This window comes from Choloepus didactylus, chromosome 12 (genome assembly GCF_015220235.1).
Source record: "Choloepus didactylus isolate mChoDid1 chromosome 12, mChoDid1.pri, whole genome shotgun sequence".
NCBI classification, from domain to species: Eukaryota; Metazoa; Chordata; class Mammalia; order Pilosa; family Megalonychidae; genus Choloepus; species Choloepus didactylus.
Window position 1 is genome coordinate 39,486,439 of NC_051318.1, and position 14,845 is coordinate 39,501,283.

A 14,845-nucleotide genomic window follows, 5' to 3' on the forward strand; every position below is an offset into this window, starting at 1 on the left:
TTTATGCCACAAGCTACCTTACATACTTGTTTAGCCTTGATGTCCTCCTAAAAAAAAGTCTAAGAATTTAATGAAGAGTGAAGTAGATTATTTTAAATCAGCATGTACCAAATAAGTCCCAAGAGCAATAATTCTTAAGATGTTTACAAGAGTTCCCCCAAAAAGTAGGTCCCACAGTCAGTTAAATTTTGTTAACTCCAGGTTACACCAAGTTCCTTTGCAGTAGGGCTTTCCTCAGCCCTGAGAGTGCTGTCTGCCTGATGAGTCTCACGGGGGAAGAGCTGCAGTGGTATCTCTCAAGCCTATCTGATCATGGAACATTCCTTTCGCAGGACATCTCTTGGGATTAACGAGAAATACTACTTCATCCCAATCATTCTTTTCCTTGTTAGTAAAAGTGTTTGTAAGTGTTTTAATTGTATGCACGCTTAAGAAAATTGGCAACCTTGAAAGCTATGACACCTACCTAAGTTCAATTATAAAATATTTGAGGGAGACAGACAGGCTCCTGCTTGTCTGTTTGGCAGCCCTGTGTTCACACAGCTCAAATCAACTAGCTTAAGTTAAGGAGTCTAAGAAGATGAGTTTTAGTAACTGAATTTACTGTGGGTCAGATTTCACAGACCAGCCTAGACCTGCTTCCCATTACCTGATTCCCCACCTCTAACCCCAGTGGAGAACAAAGAATGAGGAAAGCAAGGGCCAAGGAAGCATTTCTATCCATTTATTCAGTGGAGATGCGGCACTAATAATAAGGAGATTTAAAATTGTGAGTTGAACATATTTAGTTCACATTTGCAAACTGTTTAATAGAGTACCTGACTCCTATGTGCCAGGCCCTGAGCCAGACTACGGGATAACAAAGATGAGGTAGAAGCACATGCTCAGAGGCAGCACAGTCTCTCCCAAGGCCTTGCATGTAGGAGAAGCAGAGATAACATAGGAGTAATTACTAAAGCATTTCAGAGAACCACAGGAAGAAAGCTTTCAACTCTGGTGAATGGTGCATGCATTAGCTTCTACTTTTACATAAGAAGAAATACTTTTCCTGGGAGAAATAGTTTCCCACTTTTAGTTAATATGAAAATCCAAGTAGAATTTAGATGGTAAGACTATCAAGGTAAACTTGCTTTTAATATTTGGAGTAGCCAAGTCACATGTGAGTCAAAGACATTCCAGAATGAAAGGAGTGTGCAAACTTTGTAAACATATTGCCATCATAACCTATCATTAATCTACTCTTTTGCCCAGATTGTTCACTGTTCCTATTTTAAAAGTTGTGCAGCTGCTATTATGAAAGGCTCTGCCTCCTTTTGACCATCCCAACCTCCATCTTCAGAAGTGGGTGTGGGCAACCAATTGTGGAGACCAGGAAGAGAGAGCAGATTCAATGTAGGTTAGGCTGAACCACCAAAGGAGATGAGCAATGATGGACAATGGGACAAGATAAGGACGGAGAAGATCAATTTTTCATACGGTTACCAAAAGAGTACTAAAATATGCTAACACATTTAATTAGATCCACTGGACTGCAGATTTCTCAGAGCAGGGGTTATGTTTTAGACCCTCACTGTTCAGTACAGAAGCACTTGAAATGTGGGTAGTATAACTGAGCAACTACATTTTAAAATTTTATTAATTTTTAAATAATTTTAAGATAACTTAAAAAGTGAACTTAGATTCAGTTACTAGAAAACTTTTCAGTAGGATTGGAACAACTTGGATATGTGAATCTACCTTTTCCATTGTAAATTTGATGAAATCTAAAATACAGATGATTATTTTCAATGAAAATTTAGCATCCAAATTGAGATGTGCTGGAAATGTAAACTTCATCCTGATTTTGACATTAGTATGAAAAAAGGATATAAAATATCTCATTAATATGGTTTTATATTGATTACATGTTGAATCATACTTTTAAATATTTATTGGGTTAAATATTATTATTAAAATTAATTTCATCTCTACTTTTACCACTAGAACATTTAGAATTATGTATGTGGCTTACATTATATTTCTATTGGATAATGCTGTCTTAAGGGCTTTTACATTGCTTCTGTCTGCCAACACATAATTTTATGGAACGATGGAAAGTACCCTGTCCTAAGGGCCAGCTTCTTGCCCTCCATTTGCTAACATTCTTAGTGTTGTGACCTTGGGGAAGTCACTTAATTTCTCTGAGATGCAGTGTCTTCATCTGTAAATTGATAATCGTCCCTGCCTACTTTGCAGGGCTGCTGCCACAAAGGACAAAGTATAGGGGAAATATAAAAGTGTTTTGTAAATATTAAAGTGCCGTTCAAATGCCAAGTGATAAAAGGAGGAGTTGCTCTAAAAATATTTATTGAGTACATCCACTTTCACCCTTTTCCTCGCTCTGCAGTCCTGTATGGACAACCAGGATTGGGCCTAGGTTGGATCTGCTACAGACATAGACTGTGAGAGCAGTGAGATGCTTTAGAGATCAAAAAGGGCTCACGGCACAAGGCCCTTGGGGCCACTTTTCTGGAGCAATCCTGATTTCGCAGACCGCCTTATTTTGCATCTAAAGAGAATCCAGAGAGAGGTTTCACTGGTACGGATCCTGTGGAGACGCTACAAAGGCCTGAAGCCTGCTTTCTTCCTCCCAGCAGCTACTAACCCAGATGAATGGCACAGCGTCAGGAGCCTCGCAGCCACATGGGTGGAAAGAGTAAGCGAATGCTTGAGTAGCATTGCCAGGAAGCCTGCTTCTCTTCCAGGCCCGGCCAAAATGCCGCCCAGGTTTCCATTCCCCATTGCTCAGGTGTGAGCCTGGAGGAAGGGACAGTGTTTTGTATTTCATCTGCCCAGAGGGGTGCCTGTTAAAAATGTGTCAGTCTGGAGAGGGCACCTTTTCCTAACTCTCAAAAAGTTCCCATATGTGCCTGCAAAGGCCCTGATTATATGAAGGCACCGTATTCCTTTCCCAGAAGTTTTGGGGCTATGCGCTGGAAGGAGGGTCTCCTGCTCACATGATTTTCCCGTTTTCTCTGGTTAAGCCTCTCTCAGTGCTTTGCTAGGGCTGCCATTTGCCGCATTTCTTTTTGACTTGTGCTTCAGTTTTATTTCTCACATCTCAAACAATTCCAAAAGTGCTCAAAGTGTAGAACCTAGGCAAACTTTTGAAGTGGTTGCTGTGGTTATTTCTGCAGCCCCTTGTTTCTCCTTTGGCATCCCCTTTTCCCCATCTTCCTCCAATAATCAGAAATCTATTCTCTCTCTATCCTGCCTTTCTAAAGTCCCCTCACAGAAGAGGATATGATTTTTCTCATCAAAGTTCAGCTGAGTCACCCTGTCTGGCAAACCTTCATTGACCCTGCATTCTGGCCCAGTGCTGCTTCCTTTGTCTTCCTCAGCCCTGTTTTAATTAGGCCTCTTATAACCCATCTTTTAACACTATCTGGTAATTGTTTTTAAATAGATATCATTATTCCTTAATTCATGAGAACTATAATTATTGATTTATCTGACCACCTCCCACCAGTAGACGCTACTACAGGGCAAAGACTTGTCTGTTATTTTTTAATCTCCATAGTTCAGCTCAGTGCCTGGCATGTAGAACATGTTCCACAAATGTTTGTTGAATGACCTCCTGATCTTCCCCCAAAGAATATTTGCATTTAAACAGAGACCAAAATCAAAGCTTGGGGAATAACTCCCGGAAGAAGGAATTTCAGTTTTATCTTGTGGGAAAATTCCAGCAGGAATGTAGGTTGGTGGTGGGGGTGGGGAGCTACCCCAGGGAAGGTCTATTTGAAATTCAAAACCCAGAAGCCTTGACCCTGTGATTTTCGAAGTGCTGCACCTTGACCTGCAGCATCAGCAGTCTCTGGGGCATGGTAAGGAAGCAAATCCTTAGGCCCCACCCAAGCCATTCAGAACCAGACACTCTGGGGTTGAGTCCCAGCAATCTGTTGTAATAAGCCCTCCAGGTGATACCGATGCATCCTCAAGTTTGAGAACCACTGTAATAAACATAACTTGCCACCCTCCCATATGCCAGGCATCCTGCTGGCTGCTGAGAGAACAGAGATGTCTGCCCTGAGTTGCCTGCAGGGTCTTGGGTTCAGTGAGTCCCACAAAAATAATTTCAGGAGAGCTGGCCATGGCTTCTCCCAGTGGCTGTGTTTAAGATCAATAAAAACAAAACAAAACAAAACTAGACTAAACAAAAAACACCTGAGAGATTTTAAATGGTAAGACTTCATTCTACACAAATGAGAAAAATAGACTAACTCCTAGCCCTGTAACTATTCAAGATGAAACAGGCCTTTGGGGAATGGAGGGGTGCGGCTGTGCTTCTGGCACCCTCATCTGAAAGAAGAATGTCTTAGAGGGACCTGGGCTCCTTGGTGACCCGTGACACAGCATCTCAGCCCTCAGTCCCCCCCCTGCGGTTCTCTCTCACCTAGCATTGCATTCTCTCCAGGGAGCACAGAATAACAAATATCCAGGTTCACTGTCTGACTCATCTTTAAAGGACAGGTAAGCTGGAAAGTTTGAAGATGAAGAAATGAGGTTCCTCAGTATTTCCTGAAATGCCAAAGGACTTGCAGTCAGCTCTACAAAATAATCCCAAGCTATTTTTAGGGTTTTTATTTCGATGTAACTTCAGTTTTCAAAATATGTTTAAAACTCTCCTAAGTGTTGGATTTTCAGAAAGCTGCGACTGTTGACTCTATAAAAGAATTTGCTGCTCTTATTATTTTGTATCTACTAAATTTTGAAGCAGGGCAAGTTTGGAAGGACCGGTCTTCCACTCCATCCATTCCATTACTCTCCGACAAGTCCAGACCGTGTACCCCCCGTGTCCCCACCTTGCCAAAGCTTGTAGTTGTTTTGTACATTTTTGAAGGGAAAACATCAATCAGGTCCAATCTTGACACTGAGATTGATCAAAATTTAATACCGCCTTAAGGAAAATAGTTCTGCAGCACATAGCTCCTCTAGTTACTTTCGGTCATCTGTGGTATTTAAGCTGTCTGCCAGACATGGCCTCCTAGGGAGCTGATTAAAGGATCTTTGCAAAACAAACTGATTTCTGAGTCACACAGTCAAGGACTCATTATTCATTAAGTAATTTATAGGATGCCTTTAACTTTATTTTGCATAAATCTAATCACAATAAGGAAATGATGTCTCCTTGAGCTTCTTATTTTTAATTTTCAAATTCTTGATACATATATTCTAAAAAATAAAAATGTTCTTCCCCGTGAGTGGCTTGATGTTGGAGTATCCCCACCTCTATTTCTGGAGCCCAATTTAAAATCGCTCTCAAGGTGCTGTTTCTGTTGATCAATGGCTTGACTGCATCCCCAGCCTATCAGATGCAGACTCCTCCACTGGAGAGGGGCGGGGAGGAGTGTGCTCATTGAAGTACTGGGCTGAGAGCACTTGACCCCCAGGAGTGAGGTTTCATACTGCCCTGTAATCCCGGCCACTGAGGAGAGGGTTTCTAACTGGGGCCTTCCCACAGGAAGCTAAATGGACCAAGACAACATACAGAAGCGAGAGGTCCCACTGCAAATGAAATCAAGGACCTCATTGACCTTTCTGAAGAAAAAATAGTGGAGTGAGCAGCAAAAGCAATTGTCTATAAAAATATTTTTCTTTCTAGACACATTTAAATTGGTTTCTTTTAAGACCGTCTGCGTATGTGTATATACACACACAAATACACACAAGTGAGAGTTGGAAATCTTTTACTCACAAAAGTTAGAATTTTCTCCAAAGTCAACAAAATGTAAGTCAATTAAGTAGAAAGGCCCTTTCTGTGAATTTGGGAACAAGCTATGAAGCCTCTCCCAGAATAATAGTTAAACAAACCTTTGATAGATCCTCTTCTAAAATTAATTCCAAATACTGACTCATTCGAAGGGAAGAAACATAGCTAACAATGATGTCATCACTTTACGTGGTGCTTTATTCTTCTGAACATACTACAAATACATTTCTATAGGGAAGATAAAACACAGGCATCCCAAGTTCACACAGAGAGTCAGATAAACCACTGTTTTATGAGTTTTATGATAAAGGTAATAAAAGGAGAAACTCCCAATTAAATTTTTCTTATGTATCGTCTATCTTAAAGTGCAAGTGAAAATTCATTAAACCAAGTACTCATATTAACATGTGAAAATTTCTAATCCATTTTCACTGCAGTTTCCAGGAACGGGCAAAGAAAGAAATCCTGTCTTCAATTAGCAGGGGGGTAGGGAATTTCTAAACATACTCTTGGAACACACCCAGATATAATGTATTTAACACATATATGTTTTCAAATTATACTTTCACTCTGTCTGTGTTTTATATCCAAATATTTATAATTCAGTTATGAGACTCTCTTATTAAAGTAATAGCAATTATATTAGATACTATGTAAGACTGACATAGCACTTACCGGTTTCCTGGATGTCCAGGACCCAGTGGCTGCTGCCAGACACAAGTGTAATCAAACTGCAGGTTGAAATCTAGCTCTGAATGTCCAGAGAAGGAATTGTTAGAATTTGCATTTCTTTCCTCAGCCACAGACTCTGAAGGACAGGGCTGCTTTTCAGCTCACCTTTTTCCTTTTCTCCCTCTTTATGGTCACCAGTGTGATGGCAATTTTATCTGCCTATACATCCACAAATGCCAATACCCCTTTTATAACAAAAATATGTAACATAACTTTTATTATCATCAAGTGAAAATAATAATGTAGCCAGAACTATAAGATAACTGGGATAAGTAATTTATTATCAACTAATGAGTATTTTTAAATGTCAATAATTAAGCACATTTCCTTAGAAGACAGTGTGAAGTGGTCAGATGCTGACATTTATATATAGCATCGTCATCAATGTGACAGGCACAAATAGAGACTGATAAAGGTGTAAGTGACATGTTTTTTCAAAACGCTGAACAATTCCTGATAGAGTTCCTAAGAAATTAAAGAGCAATCTTTCCTCAAATTACATGGTTGTTGTATTCATGGAAAATTTAGCGTGTATTAAGATTTTAAAAAAACAGCCCACTCTGTGTAAATATGGAAAACAGAGTTAGGATCTTGGCTCGGGTAACTATGAACAGACTTTTTATGTGACTGTCACAGCAGGACATTCAAAAATCATTTGAGATATGGAGCAATTCTTCACTGTGAAGGAGTCATATCCACTGGAAGATCTATTAACATCCTTTTCTCCTGACTGTTTGCTCTCTAACCATTTGGATGATAGAAAAAAGTGCCCCTTTAAATTCCCATAGTGCTCCTTAGGGGACAGTATGTTCTTTATTGATAACTAGCAGTATAGGGAGTTAGGCTGCATCAGACTGACTTGGTAGACTTGGGATTAAAATACCAGGATAATTAGTATGGCAGACATTGGTGATCAGCAGAGTGATCTAGATGCAACCCCACCTGGAGGAAGCTTTCTCTGCTAGCATTTCCTCAGATGCATTTGAATTGGAAGAGCTCACAAATGGTGAAATGGCTAAAGGTTATAGCAGTGGTCCAGGAGAAAAGGAGTAATTCAAAATTATGTTGCAGTGGTGGGAAGGAAAGGAGGAGGGCTTTTCCAGATTATTGCTGGGGTAAATTCATTAGAAACACGTAATTGAGATTGGGAATGAGGTGTGCAGGAAAGGGGTTAGTCAAGAGGACTTTGAAGTTTGGATTCTATGTGTGTAGAAGGACATTCCTGGGAGAAGGGACACCAGGAACTGGTAGCCAGTTGGAAATGGCAGCATAGAAGTCATGGCCATAGATATATAGTTGGCATTCATGTTCATAGAAAGGACAACTGAAACCACCGTATGGCTAAAAGAGAGAGCTCAAGTGAGAGAGTGAGCCTGACCAATTTAATTTATATCTGTATCTCTATGTCTACATGAGAAAAGAGAAAGATGAGAATAAGGTCAAGGACAGTTCGTTTAGTTATTTAAAGGTGACAGATCAAGCCACAGAAAGGGAATAATGAGAGAAGATCCTCAGAATAATGAGACACAAGGGTGCCAGAAGAGAAGGTTCAGAATTTTCAAGATGGAGGGAATGGCCAAAACAGTCCAGTACCACAAGGAGATTAAGGGTCATGTGGACAAATAAGTGGTGCCTAGATATCATAGGAAGTCCCTGCTGACTTTCAAGGTGGCAGTTTCTGTAGCACACTGCTGTGGGGGTGGAAGGGAGAGGCAGCAGGGGAAATGAGGCCCTCAGTGCCTGGAGCTTTTTGGTGTCTTTGGTGCTGCAAGAATGCCATGTAGCAGCAAGGAAAGTTTGTAACTCTCTTTGCCTTGAAATCAGATGGGCATATATCTTGTGTGATCTTGGGGACATGACCCTTTCTGAAGCTCAGGTTTCCTCCCAGAACTGTAAGGATGTACTACGTAAAACACCTGGGAGAGTACCTGCTTATCCCATCACGCCACCCCCTTTTCCCTTATTTTCTGAATGGAAGGAGAGAAGCATGACACTAGATTGGGAAAGTGGTAGGATCAAAGTGTGGGGAGAGAGCCATAATTGGCAAAAAGAGGGTCCTAAAGAGGGGAGAAGGACAAGATCAGCAGCTCAGCTGGATGTCAGCCTTGGTTAGAAGACATGACTCAGACAAAGGACTGGGAGTAAGGGCTGCAGCCTGGTTTAATGTTAGAGAGCAGGAGAATGAAATTGGGGGTGCTTTTGTCATGTATACCTCCCCCCACCACCCCGAGACAGACAAGATGGAGCTAGGGCCTCTAAGCTTAGAACATCCATTATGGGCTGAAACAGAAAAGAACAGGAGCTAAAGGAAGGGCATACCAAGTGGCTCAGGAGATACAACTTCTGTGAAATAGTAAGAATTTGTTTGAATAAGTGATTATGGTTTTGTTGCTTTCTCCGTCTACCCTTGGAAAGCTGAGAACAGGAACAGAGGAGTACAATGCCAATTTCAAAGGTCAAGACCTTGGAGAGGGGACACTTTAAAGTAACAAAAAGGCCTGAAGTATGACAAGAGTATATATATGTAGGCTACAGAATTTGAAGAAGTGGACGATAGGTTGTTCTCTCTTTGGCAGAAACTGTTTCCATTATTGTATTATTGTTTCTGAATGCATACTAAAGTCTCCTGATATTGCATGTGTGCATGTGTGTGCACCTGCACATGCCAAGTATCCTGCGTGTGAGTGAGGTCAGAAGTGATCCTGGCTGGTATCCCCGACTAGGAGGGGCTGGATCAATCATAAATAAGCTCAGCACATACTAATCACACGTGTTCTGCAAATGAGTATAGAGCTCACGGTTTCCCTTATATCAGAATGAGCAGCTTGGTAGAAGGTGCAACAAGAAGTGCATGCATATCTCAACAAGAAGGAAAAAGTCGGTCCTGGACAGTGTTAGAGGAAGCTGTGTACAGTAGACAGATCTCTGGGATGACAGTACTAACCATGGGGTCAGCATCTTTAATGGAGAGATAAGGCCCAGGTACTAGCTTAGGACAAACATTTACTGAGAACCATTTGAGATAATGTTTTTGAAGAGAAAGGCAATGAAGATGAAAGATCAAAGAGTTTATGCCTGATGGCCTGTGTTAATCTGAGAAGTAGGAAGCTAGCATATCTGTGGATGGCAAACGTGGAGGGAGATAAAGGGCTGGAACACAGGCAATTTGGCTGCAAACTCCACCAGGCCCCTCCTAAAAACTCCGTTACCTAGTCTTAGGGCTTTAAAATACAGAAGACACTGTCAACTCCCAAATTTGTATTTTTTCTCTTTCTTTCACTTTCTTTCTCTCTCTTCTTCCCTCCCTTCCTCTTCCTCTCTCCCGTTCTCTTTCTCTTTCATACCCCCCATCTGATCCATTAGCGAATTCTTTTGGCTTTGTCTTCCAGAGAGATCCAGAATCTGGCCACTTTTCACCACCTGCCCTACTTCCACCCTTATCTAAGCCAAAATCATCACTTGCCTGGATTTGTGCAAATAGCCCCCTAACCACTACATCCACACTTCTAACTTTGCTCCCCTGCAGTCCAGTCTCAAATTATCCTGAGGGATCCTTTGAAAGTGTAAATGAGCTCATGTCACTTCTCTGCCAGAAGCCTCCAATGGCTCCCCACCTCAGTGCAAGTGAAAGCAAAGAGCCTTGCGATGCCTACGCAGACCTCCATGATCGCCCCCATTCCTGCTCTCACCTCCACTGTCCTTGTTCACTCACCTTCAGCCACCCAGGCCATGGACTGGTCCTTGAACAGCTCAATCTGGCCTGCCTCAGAGCTTTGACCTCACTGTTCCCTTTGCTGGGGATGCTCCTCTTCCAAATATTGACATGGCTCAGATGCCAGCCTATGGGACGCCTTTCCTGAAATAATTCTACATCAGCCCCTCTGCCCTACCCTGACTCACCTTGCTTTGTCTCCCTCCAAAGACCTTATCATTATTTGACACTCTCATATTTTCTTCCTTATTTATTTTTTCCCCCAACTAGAATGTAATGCTCATGAGGGCAGCATCCATCCATATCCCTGACATCTAGGGCAACACCTGTCCTTAAAATATAGTAAGTGAGCAATAAATATTTGCTGAATGAGTAGATAGATAAATGGAAAAAATAAATGAACGAATATGCTACATAGCTCACAGTTGGTGCCTGCCTTCATGGTTTGCTATGCTCCATCTTCATCATGTGATTTGAAATATTTCTCAACAGTGGTTGTTTTTGCTATAATTTCAGTTCTCTGGGACTCTGGTGGTTTCTTAACTTCAAAATGTAGGGGGTGTGACAATCACTAAGGCCACTTCTGTCCTTAAAATTCTGTGATTGTACCATAGTTGACAAGGCTGATTTGAGGAGAAATGTATTTTTAGGAACTCTTCTGAAAATCTTATCATCTTGGCTGGATCTAGCCTAGATTTGTTAGCAAGATTTTTAAGCTGTGGGATCTAAAAGGAGCATCTGTATTGGAGGAGGGGGTACATTTGCAGAGTCCAAAGTACTTCTGCTCCAGATTCAGATCCATGGGAGCAGCACAAAAGAGGATCTGGGTGGGCTGGAGAGATGACACTGCAGCACTCAGCAGCTGGGAAGGAACAAAGTAAAGAGGGTTGAAGAGGTAGAGGATGAATGCTTAAGCCCCAGATCAGGGAACTGATATTTCAGAGGTTTAGCTTTCCTTTTTCACATTTTCTCTTCTACTAGCATGGCATATGAAATGTGACTAAGTACCAAGATATCATCAACACGTCCCAGCCCAGGCTTCATGGCGCAGTGGTAGCAGCTGTTGTGATGTCACACCTAGAGGAGGTTTGCGAAATTTCTGAATAGGAACATTGCTAGGTCCTGAAGGCTGTTAGCAACAAAGGTTGATAAAAGTCTGAATTGGATCTCAATATGTTCCTTAATAAGACTGGCCTCCAAGAATACCATCTCTTCATCCTGGTATTCTCTAGGAAGTAAAAACTCATTTTTTGAGTGACTTGGGACCTCAACACAGAGCATTCTGGGTAGGTTAACGTATCTCTGGGGGGGTCCAGAGACAGCAGGCATTCCTCTGCCTTGGTCTCTAAGGTGGTGGCCACAACCAGGTCCCTTTCTTCCTGAGATTTGTAATCCACCTGTTTGGTACAGCCCAGAGAGGTTTTGCTAGGAAGAACCATCCAGCTCTCCAACTTCTTTCCACATCTCACCCCTTCCCCCTATCTTTGCAGGATATGGTTGTTCTGGTATGGAACCAGATATGGTATACATGGAATGGAGGTTCCAAGAGTCCAGAAGAACTCAAAAGGACACAGATGCAACTCTCTTATTTGAACACTATGGCAAAGATGTCAGCAGAGTCAGACATGCAAGTGATGGTATTCCATTAATAATCAACAAAATTAAAATTTCCCTAGAGCTCACCATTGACTGCAGCAGAAAAAGCAGAACCCAGGAATTCAGTATTGGGGAGAGGACAATTTATTAAAACAGGGATTTTGTTTTGTTGTTATTTCACTCACCCTAAAAAAAAAAAAATCAATTTCCTGCTGTATCTTTTAATCACCATTGACAAGGAATGACTCAAGCCACAAGTATGAAGTAGGCTACAGAAATGAGTCTGAGTCAACAATTTTTCTTATCTTTCAGGAAATTGAGCTAACTGCTAGAAATCAAAATCAACATCAAATATGTACTCTGTTTAAACTCCAAGTTCTGAGCAATAAAACAAACAAACAAAAGAAACTGGCAACAAAGTGTATATTCTACAAAAACGTAAGCCTGGTGACACACGTTATTCAGTGACAAGATGGCTAATCACTGGATGCAGGTAGAGGCAGCAACATGACTTGTTAAATCAAGCTCTGGTAAATCAAGCTCACCCTCCCATTCCTTCTTTTGCTCTAGAACAGCTTCTTTAGTTTCCTTTCTGCCCAGACGGGGCACTCCTAAGAGGCTAATCACCACTCTGGCACTGCTTCCCTGCTGCCACCAGTTGTCATTATTTCTAAGCAACGTCACCCGGTGCTGTGTCACCATGGCAACCACAGGCCACTACTCTGAGGAGTGCGACAGGGAAACTGGCGGGGGAGAGGAAAAATAACAGTCACGGGCTGCACCGCACCTTGTCACGAGCAACATCTGAGGTGGCAATCATGCTTCTTCCCATTTTATAGAACAGGAAACTGAGGAACAGGCTGATGCTCTCCCTAATTCCTGTTAATGAAGGAGCAAATTATAAAACCCGATGACCTCGCCCTGCACATGAGGCTGTGCTCCACTGTTTGCATGGAGTTTACTGGTCTGTTTCAACAAAAAAGACTGAAAAACAAACAAACTGAGTATGTGGGTGTAGATACAACCAAGAAATCTTAGGACATCTTTTAATGTACTAAACATTGCTCTTGTAGCTACACATTTTGCACATTTTCTCAAATAAATAATTCTTATTTAAATATAAGTAAGCTTGCTTTTTCTGGTCCACTGACTCGTGGCCTTCACTCAGTTCAATTCCCCTCTACCAATTAATTGCATTTCTTTAAAAAACATATCCATTTTTTCTTTAAGTGTTTTTTTTTAAAAGGAGTGCTTACTGCTGAGTCAGAAAATTAATAACCTGGCATAATCTGTGATACCACCCTTATGACAAGCTCTCAAGTTACTTGTTTATTATTTTCCAAAATGATTTTATCATCTGAGTTCTCAGGTGCATCCTTCAATTGCTCTTCTAATGCTGCTTATTCCTCAAACTGGTCAGACCTTCCTCTCTAAGAAAGCCAATAAGTTTGAATCAAAACAAATCTGACAAGATAAAATGAAAACTAAGGGAAAAAAAAAAGGTTGAGTCTGAATAATGCCCTTTCTGGTAAGCAGATTACCACATGGCTACCTACTTATACTCCTTGCATATTTCAATAACCAAAATGTTTTTGTCATTAACACTGTGTTGAAAAAGAAACTTGACCCTGCAGTCAATAGTTTTACATTGGAAGTATTATTTTGCTAATGCAGTCGTTTTCTAACTATGGATGAAATGCCAAATAACTCTTATGATTACAATAAAACTCTCTATATGCAGACATAAATGGCTTTTTGCTTATTGAAATGTGTCTTCTTGGCAATAATCAAAATGCCTTACTTGGGATTTAACATAAAGTGGGCCTTTAAATGAGAAATGGATTGCTTACTTAAATCCACACTACTAAAAATCAAGACATACATTTTATACAACCAGGTTCCCTTGGGCAAGCTATTTAATTTGCAGCCTCAGTTGCCTTATCTATACTAGGTGATATAGGGCTGTGAAAGAACTTGGAAGACAAAACAGAATACTAATATAAAGCATTGTCTTCCCTGGAGTCCTTACTGAGCCATGGAAGGAAGATTAACATTGATGGTGGAAAATTTGGTTAATACCACTCTGATAACCTCTGCCACACTTAGTGTAGATAATACTGTCTGCACAATTTTTCCCAGTACGAAGAGCTCATCAGCAGCAAATATTTATTAAGTCTGGCTGTGAGTTCCCCACTGTGCTAGGTGCTATAACCCACTCCTTGGCAGCCGTGCTAACAGGCACTCCAAGGTTCTTTCAGCTTCTTGAATGGTAATTCCAATATTTTCAAAGAAAACTGGTAATTAAGAGCCATGTCCCTAGCTAGCAATCTGAAGGGTTTACTGTTACCTAGCTCAAGTAGATCCTTTAGGTTTCCTCAATGGTTACCTTCAGAAAAAGAAGAACTTTGGCTACCAAGAGCCAGAAAGAAGAAGGGATTGTCTGAATGTTCAAGTCCACAGGTAAATAATGGATGCTTCATAAACTGGCTCAGCTCTCCTCATCTCCCCAACATAACACAATAAGCCCATAGGTGCCAGGTACTTTCTAGAAGGTAAAGGCAATAATATTTATTTTTCCAAAGTGGAAATATGTAAAAGTCCTCTGAAATACACTTGACTGCCCTTTGAGGGTAGCTTAATTGCCTAATTGTTTTTAAGAAAATGGGTAGGACTGGGAGTTGGAAGACTGATTCTAAGTCACTCCGCATATTAGCCAGGAGATGGGGGTGAGTCGCAACCCCTCTCCAGGCCTCAGTTTACTCAACTGTATAAAGAAGATGTGGACCAAGCGATGCTCGTCAAACTTGGGTATGAATAGCTAAATGTCACAGCTTATGGAAGCCTCAATTTCAGTTAAAAAGTTGTTGGGGTTCTGAAAAGGAAAGTTAAATAATTAAAGTGGCAAGCAATTTTAAACTTTTTAAAAATTTAATATATTAGAGGAAACCTATGTAATGGAGTAGAAAGCATGATTTACAAAAAAAAAATTTAGATAAATCAGAAGAGTTATGTCACCATCCTTCTAATACTCAGTGTCCAACTTCCCTCTTCTCTGT

General features: G+C 41.0%; 1 protein-coding gene across 9 annotated transcripts in view; it reads right to left on the reverse strand.

Moving 5' to 3' along the window:
• The window catches only part of MBNL2 (muscleblind like splicing regulator 2), a 167,572-nt gene that overhangs the window by 121,319 nt on the left and 31,408 nt on the right, over positions 1 to 14,845 (reverse strand). The window contains exon 1 of one of the 9 annotated variants that reach the window (XM_037800518.1): positions 4,433 to 4,562. The exons of the other annotated variants lie outside the window; for them this stretch is intronic. The gene's annotated coding sequence lies outside the window, so the exon portion shown is untranslated. Of the gene's footprint in view, positions 1 to 4,432; positions 4,563 to 14,845 lie in introns of those variants that run through there. 9 annotated transcript variants of the gene reach the window in all.